At 38.1% G+C, this 7,702-nt stretch overlaps 1 non-coding gene across 1 annotated transcript; it reads right to left on the bottom strand.

Annotated features, from left to right (window-relative positions):
• Window positions 1-4,454: 4,454 nt before the first annotated feature.
• On the bottom strand, window positions 4,455-4,561 carry LOC141715446 (small nucleolar RNA R71). Its single transcript, XR_012572210.1, has one exon. It is a non-coding gene; the product is annotated as a small nucleolar RNA R71 (small nucleolar RNA).
• Window positions 4,562-7,702: the final 3,141 nt, after the last annotated feature.

Genomic DNA, 7,702 nt, shown 5'->3' with positions numbered 1-7,702 from the left:
TAATTAAAACATAATTATCTTTTATAAACACATCTATGAATTTTAACAAAACTAAATCTTTCAATCAGTGAAATTTTATTTAAAAACTAAAACTTCACTAAATTATACACATGCGTAATTTAAAATAATTATCAAATCATATTATCAAAAATTTCTAATAAATAAGATCACTTCAAATTAAATTTAAAAATTATATAATATTAAAAACAATTCGTGCATCGCACGGGTTTTAAACTAGTATATATTAAGTTAACATGAGTATAAAAATAGTTGGACATTTATTCATGTCCAATGACAGATTTGTCCATGTAAGAATACCCTCTTTGAGTTCACCTTTTTACCCTTCATGTCAAATGATGTCCGAGGTTATCACATGGTCAACCTATCATATTTACAAAGTTAACTAATAAATGTGAAGTAAGCTAATGCTTTAACTCACGAATCAATGATACACTCTTCTTCCAGCGTACCAACTTCCGGACTATAGATATTACCCTCCTTCCAACAGACTCTTACTTCTTGGGATAAGTTCATTCCATCATTTATTACTCCAGGATAAGAGGAAGCTTCCACGAAAATAGTTAATATGACATCATTTCATAAAAAGGGACATGCCATCATGTCATGCTGTCACCAAAAAAGGAGCAAACCTATGGATTAGGAGGTAACAGAAGGTAAAACCAAATATTATAAATACCAATATAACTCACGCACATGAACATACTCTCTGATTCTCACATTTACTCTCACCACTTTAGCATTTATATCACTCAAATATAATAACTCTCAGGCACCAAACATTTTCTTTTCAATTACTATTTCTTGTTATTCTCCATCACTAGTTACTTACTCTCACGCCGGAGGTGCTTGACAGCCACCTCCCTCGGTCGTGCAATATTTTGTAGATTCTCCACTAACAACTACACCACATATCCGTCAAAACATTAACGGAAGAGGGTAATTTTGGTAGAGTGGATTAGGAAGCATTATCATTTGGCACTAGATGGAAGGTTTTTTTCTTTTAAAAACCCTTAATCATTTACAGAATACTAAACTTTTGGAGCTTAAGTATTAATTGGTCCCATCGGATTAACCAACGCCGTAGTAATCAAGAGATTTTTAGTCATAAGATATCTCAAATGGGACCATTAAACCCAAGACATAAACAACCTGCACCAATATGAAGGACAATTTCATGAAACCCTCCACGAGATCATACCCGACACCTCTTAGAATAGTGTGCCCGCTTTTCAAAGGATTGACACCGAGGAGGGAACCCTCCTCTCAACCTGGGAAGCAGCCAGTCAAAACTTATAGTGCATCGGGAAAGAGTTGGGATAGATCAGATGACAAGAAGGAAGATCATGAATATCTTGCTTTCATAGCAATGTCTGAAGATGGTCTAACTTAGATATCTCAGGTTTCAATTTCTTGAACCACTGCAATATTTTTCTCTTAATATTCAATGCATGATAAGATCTTAGTGTTTAAATGTTTAACACTCACACAAGTATGATAGCATCACACATAGATAATGTTGAACTAGTTCACTAGAATATTTTTCAGGTAACTATGATTGATGTTTAACTTGTGCATGTCACTTTAGATGATCTTAAATATGTGTTTGAATATTTGTTGAACATGATTAATTGCTTTAGCGAGGTATATGTTTTCCAGCACTTAAGACCTTTGTTAATGCTTATTGTCCATATCCTATTACAATGTAATTTATTCATGTGATCTGAATTGTTTGTTAAGATGTGTTAGTTTATAATTGGATTGAGATAGCTATATGAGATTCATCAACAGGATTGGACTTGATAGAATTAGTAATTTATTTGTTAATTCTGTTTATTCCATATCATGCATGTCTAGCTTAATTCTTATGTGTAATATTTCTTAATGAATGCCATGTACTCCTATTTCAATGCTTACTTATTTTTATGCCATGAATGCATCTCTTAGTACTTGCATTAATTATAGAAGAAGCATGTTTAGGATTACAATAGGGCAAAGACTGTTAGTCCTCCTTATGTAAGGTTGGAACCAATTTCCCCTAGCCTAGAGATAAATTTGTCGAGGGTATAAAAATGGAGAAAATGGCCAGTCAAAGATAAGAATTAGCATGATAAGGTTGCAGCTGTTGTAATCTATGATTATAATAATATCTCTAATCCATCTGGACCCAAACTAATAAGTTGGGTACCAAGAAATACATTTGTGAGTGCAGGACATAACAAGTTAATTGATTCATATATATTATTGGTAATTGATACTCAAGGCATATGATCAAAGAAAGAGCCTCACAATCAAATGTGATCAACAAAAGCTATTCCGTCAGTAATCTTTAGAGATGATGTTGAGTGGTATTTATGACACTTTATAATGCTCTAATAAGCTTTGGATTGGTGCATTTGTACTCAAGTTGTTAAATGTTTTAACGTGTTTTCCAGTATTTTTGCATTTCAAGCATTAATCTGTGAATCAGGTGAATTAGCATTATTTTGGTGCTAATATGGTGTCTAGGTGGTGCGAGAATAAAAGCTCGTTGAAGCCGACTCGAAGCTGTAGGATAAAGAAAAAAGAAAAGAAGTTATTTTTGGCAGAAGTCCAGCGCGCGGCCGCGTCGAAGTACAGAAAGCCAGCGCGTCCACGCTGATGAAGCGCACCCCGCCCTTGTCGGGATAATAAAATCCTGATTCTATTACAATTCTAATTTCTGAACTTCTGGGTTGATTAGACTGCTATATATTGATAACTTAAGATCATTTTTTAATAAGGAGACTTACCAGAGCGCAAGGAGAAGACGACAAGAGACGTGTAGCACAATTCAACAAAGGCGAAGACGATCTAGTTTATTCTTGTGAATCTTTGTTTTGAGTTGTAATCTTGAATGCTCGTTTCTTGTTTTGTTGAACCTATACTCTTGTTTGTATTTGGTTTCATTTATTCGTTATAAAGACTGCATTTTATATACCATGCTTTCATCGGAACCCACGTTGATGATGAGTCCGATTATGGGCTAGTCGTTATCGTGGGGTTCTAGCGGATTTACTTATAGATTTCTTTAGTTAAATTGTTTGATGCCTTAGTATGTGGTAATTGTATGATATCCTAGTATTGGTTGTGCGTATTCGTCTTATGAGCGTCGCGAACTTATAAGATAGTGTGTTAATTCTTAATAAAGCGAAAGTAAACTTAAGGATTTAGAACTTGCCATGCTAGCATAGGTTCATGTTATTGTCATGCATGATTTGTAGGTAATTTTAACCATCTTACTTTCCCTATGTAATCAAGATAGATAAGTTGTGCTTAAACCGTTATGTTGTCAAATTCTATAGATATTTAGGGTCTCAATATAATTGGTGTTTATTCAGTTTCTATCTCTTTTGTGGATGACTGGTAGTATGATACTCGTGCAACGAAAGTTGGCGTTTATTAGTTTCGTGTTATCTGATTAGTGTCATCACCATTGCATGCCAGGGTTAAGATCAATAAGACTATTAAATGAAGTATTTAATGAAGTTAGAATCCCATATTTTTCATATTTATTAATTCAATCAATCTTATTCTCGTAGTTATAATTATTAGTTTAATTCTTAGTTATAAACAATCTCAATTAGTTATCATCTTAGCATTGAAGAATAACCATAAATTATTGCTTAAGTGTGTGAATTAATTAGTTAACCAATACAGTCTCTGTGGGAACGAACTAGAAAATATTCTATACTACTTGCGAACTCATATACTTGTGTATATTATTAGCGCGTGTTTAGCGACTAACAAGTTTTTGGCGCCGCTACCGGGGACTGCAGTGTTAATTGATAGTTTATGTGCTTTCCATCAGTGGTCGTTAAAGTTCACTGACTCAGACATTGTTACTTATCTGTTTCCTTGTCTTATTTCAGGTACTCTAGCGAGAGTGCATGCATACGCGTTCGCGTACTCGTAAGAGAACACTAGATAAAGCCGAGGAAGAAGTTGTGGTAGTTCGGAAGGAAGCTTCTGAGGAAGAAAAGAATGTAGAAGAAGAAGAGAAAGTCGAAGAACCAGTTTTAGTAGAAATGGGAGATCAAGCAGAAAATCCGAAGGCTTTGATGGACTATTCTCAGCCTAAGATTAATGACATTCAGTCAAGCATCATCAGACCGGCCATCAGGGCTAACACTTTTGAGATCAAGTCAAGCACGATTTAGATGATACAAAACTCAGTTCAGTTTGGGGGTTCTCCTACTGAAAACCCCAACATGCACATCAGGGATTTCATCGAGATATGTGACACTTTTAAATTCAATGATGTGACTGAAGATGCTATCAAGCTACGCCTATTTCTATTCTCTCTAAGGGACAAGGCTAAGTGCTGGTTACACTCTCTTCCAGCAGCATCTATCACCACCAGGGAGGATCTTGCGCAAAAGTTTCTCACTAAATTATTCCCCATGGCGAAGACTGCTGCAATTAGGAATGCTCTTACCTAGTTTGCTCAGCAAACAGGGGAATCTCTGTGTGAGACTTGGGATCGATATAAGGAGATGCTAAGGAAGTGCCCACACCATGGCATGCCTGATTGGATGATTATTAATTAATTCTAAAATGGATTGGGTGCTACTTATAGACCCATGCTTGATGCATCATCAGGAGGAGCCTTGTGGGCTAAGAGCTACGATGAAGCTTATGAACTTATTGAATTGATGGTTGCTAATGAGTACCCGAATCCTTCTCAGAGGCTGACTCAGGAAAAAGTCGCAGGAATTCTGGAGTTGGACGCAGCAATTGCTATCGCTGCCCAACTTCAGGCTTTGATGATGAAGGTGGACACTTTGGCTAATTATGGAGTTAATCAAATCTCTAGTGTCTGTGAGCTTTGTGCTGGTGCCCACAAGACTGATCAGTGCACAATTTCTAGTGAATCAACTCAGTTTGTAAGCAACTTCCAGTGATCGCAGCAACCAGTGCCAGCCACCTATCATCCCAACAACCGTAATCATCCTAATTTCAGTTGGAGCAACACTCAGAATGCAGTTCAACAACCGTATCAGCAGTACCCAGCTAAACAGTACAACCCCCCTGGTTTTCAGCAACCACAATATGCACCAAGACAACAACTCCAACTGCAACAAGCCAATGAAAAATCTGAATTAGAGGAGTTGAAGCTTATGTGCAAGAGTCAAGCCGTTTCTATCAAGACCTTGGAAAATCAAATTGGGCAAATTGCCAATGCCTTGCTAAATCGTCAACCTGGTACCGTACCTAGTGACATTGAAGTGCCAGGAAAGAGGGAAGCTAAGGAGCAGGTAAAGGCAATCACTTTAAGGTCTTCTGGATCACTTCCCTTTGCCCTTCATTGATGAGATGTTGGACAGGTTGGCCGGTCATGAGTACTATTGTCTTCTGGATGGCTATTCGGATTACAGTCAGATTTGTATCACTCCAGAAGATTAGGAGAAAACTACCTTCACTTGTCCCTTTGGTACTTTCACCTTCAGACGAGTTTCTTTTGGTCTGTGTGGTGTGCCAGCCACATTTCAGAGATGTATGATGGCCATCTTTTCTGACATGATTGGCCAGAATGTGGAGGTATTCATGGACGACTTCTCAGTCTTTGGCGATTAATTTGATGAATGCTTGCAAAATTTGGGACATGTTCTCAAGAGGTGTGTGAGACCAATCTGGTTCTCAATTGGGAAAAATGTCACTTCATGGTGCGACAGGGCATCATTCTCGGGCATAAAGTTTCTAGTAAGGGTCTTGAGGTTGATAAGGCCAAGGTGGGAGTCATTGAAAATCTTCCTCCACCCATTTCTGTAAAGGGAATTCGCAGTTTTCTTGGTCATGCAGGTTTCTACAGCCGTTTCATCAAAGACTTCTCGAAAATTTCAAAGCCTTTATGCAGTCTGTTAGAGAAAGATGTTCCTTTCAAGTTTGATGACGAGTGCCTTGCAGCTTTTGAGACATTGAAGAAGAGTCTAATCACGACACCGAACTGCACCTGATTGGAATGAGCCTTTTGAGATGATATGCGATGCAAGCGATTACGCAGTTGGAGCAGTTCTCGGGAAAAGGAAGAACGACATAATTCATGTGGTCTACTATGCTAGTAAGACCCTAAATGGTGCCCAACTGAATTATACTACTACGGAGAAAGAACTTTTGGGTATTGTCTATGGTTTTAAGAAATTTTGTTCTTATCTACTTGGGACTAAGGTGACAGTTTTCACTGATCACGCCGCAATTCGATATCTCGTCTCAAAAAAGGACTCGAAGCCTAGATTGATCAGATGGGTTCTTTTGCTCCAAGAATTTGAACTAGAGATCAAGGATAGAAAGGGAACTGAAAATCAGGTCGCTGATCATCTTTCACGTTTAGAAAATCATAATGCTACTTCATTGGATAAGACATTGATAAATGAGTCTTTTCCCGACGAGCAATTATTTGGAGTGCAAAAAGAAGAACCGTGGTTTGCAGATATTGTGAACTATCTTGTGGGTAATATCATGCCTCCCGACTTATCTTATGCTCAAAGGAAGAAGTTTCTACATGAGGTGAAGTGGTATATGTGGGATGAACCGTTTCTCTTTCGCCAAGGTGCTGACCAAATCATCAGGAGATGTATTACTTACAGCGAAATCGGGGGTGGGGGGTGGGGGTATCTTACGAGATTGCCACTCAACGGCTTATGGAGGACATTATGGTGGAGAAAAGACAACAGCTCGTGTTCTTCATGCAGGTTTCTTTTGGCCGACATTGTTTAAAGATGCTCATCAGTTCGTTTTAAGATGTGATCGATGTCAACGTGTGGGTAATATATCTAAGAGGGATGAGATGCCTCTTAATGTGCTTCTCGAGGTTGAGGTCTTCGATGTTTGGGGAATTGACTTCATGGGGCCATTTGTCTCATCTTGTAGCAATCAGTATATCTTGTTGGCGGTTGATTACGTGTCGAAATGGGTTAAAGTCAAGGCGTTGCCAATGAACGATGCGAAAATGGTGCTTAATTTTCTTCACAAGCAGATATTCACAAGGTTTGGAACTCCAAGAGCCATAATCAGTGATGAGGGGTCGCATTTTTGTAATCGCAATTTCACTGCTATGATGAAAAGGTATAATGTGAATCATTGCATTGCTACGGCTTATCATCCTCAGACGAATGGTCAAGCTGAGGTATTTAACAGAGAGATCAAGCAAATTTTGGAGAAAGTGGTGTGTCCATTAAGGAAGGAATGGTCTTTGAAGCTTGATGAAGCTGTTTGGGTGTATATAACAACATATAAGACTCCGTTGGAAATGTCGCCGTTTCGGTTGGTTTATGGTAAGGGGTGTCATTGGCCTATGGAGCTCGAGGATAAAGCATATTGGGCTTTGAAGAAGTTGAATCTGGACTTGGATGCAGCTGGGAAGAAAAAGATGCTTCAATTAAATGAACTTGACGAGTTTCGACTTCAAGCTTATGAGAATAATAAAATGTATAAGGAGAAACTCAAGAGGTGGTACGATAGGGGTCTAGTGCTCAAATTATTTGTGTCAGGGCAACAAGTTCTTTTGTTCAACTCTCGTCTCCGTTTTTTTCCTGGAAAGTTGAAGTCAAGATGGTCAGGGTCGTTCATTGTCAAAACTGTGTTTCCACATGGAGCGGTGAAATTTTTTGAGAATGATTCGGGCCAAGCGTTCAAGGTAAATGGTCAAAGATTGAAGCATTATTAT

The sequence above is a fragment of the Apium graveolens genome, chromosome 3, assembly GCF_009905375.1.
Source record: "Apium graveolens cultivar Ventura chromosome 3, ASM990537v1, whole genome shotgun sequence".
NCBI classification, from domain to species: Eukaryota; Viridiplantae; Streptophyta; class Magnoliopsida; order Apiales; family Apiaceae; genus Apium; species Apium graveolens.
The sequence above is the reverse complement of the archived record's forward strand: the minus strand, read 5'-3'. Positions and strand labels throughout refer to the sequence as shown.